Raw genomic sequence first — 588 nt, forward strand, 5'->3', positions numbered from 1 at the left:
GTGGTCCTTGGGTCCCATTTTGCATCCCGAAACTTGTGTTTTGGTGCTTGATCCCTATTTTGGGTGCCCACCTTGCACCAAGTGCGCACCCGGGGCAAACCGAGCGCCTTGGTGCACCGGGGCAAGATCGAGCGTGCACCCGAGGCGCCCCGAACATGCACCAAGGTGCACTCGGCCCACATGTGAGCGCAGGTCGTTGCGCCCGAGGTGGTGTGTGGGCACCGCGTTGCAGACGGGACACTGCACGCACACGACGCCCCCTACAGGTGCACGCACGTAGGCCGCGCCGGGTGCACACCCGACGCCCTAGCAAGGTGCGCGCACCCGGGCAGGGCTCACACTTGGCGAACGGGGCGCACTTCGCGAGGGAGGGTGTGCACCTCGACGGGGGTGGGTGGCCGGGGTGGATTCGCACGTGGGTCGCGGTTTGCTAAGTACACACTGCGACAAGCTCATAACGGGTGCGATCATACCAGCGTTAGTGCACCGGATCCCATCAGAACTCCGCAGTTAAGCGCGCTTGGGCCGGAGTAGTACTGGGATGGGTGACCTCCCGGGAAGTCCCGGTGTTGCACCCTTTTTTAGTTT

The 588-nt window shown here is 63.8% G+C and overlaps 1 non-coding gene across 1 annotated transcript; it reads left to right on the forward strand.

Annotated features, from left to right (window-relative positions):
• The first annotated feature begins 459 nt into the window (after nucleotides 1-459).
• On the forward strand, nucleotides 460-578 carry LOC131861173 (5S ribosomal RNA). Its single transcript, XR_009360250.1, has one exon. It is a non-coding gene; the product is annotated as a 5S ribosomal RNA (ribosomal RNA).
• The last annotated feature ends 10 nt before the right edge of the window (nucleotides 579-588 follow it).

The sequence above is a fragment of the Cryptomeria japonica genome, unplaced genomic scaffold (assembly GCF_030272615.1).
Source record: "Cryptomeria japonica unplaced genomic scaffold, Sugi_1.0 HiC_scaffold_24, whole genome shotgun sequence".
In the NCBI taxonomy this organism is placed as follows: Eukaryota; Viridiplantae; Streptophyta; class Pinopsida; order Cupressales; family Cupressaceae; genus Cryptomeria; species Cryptomeria japonica.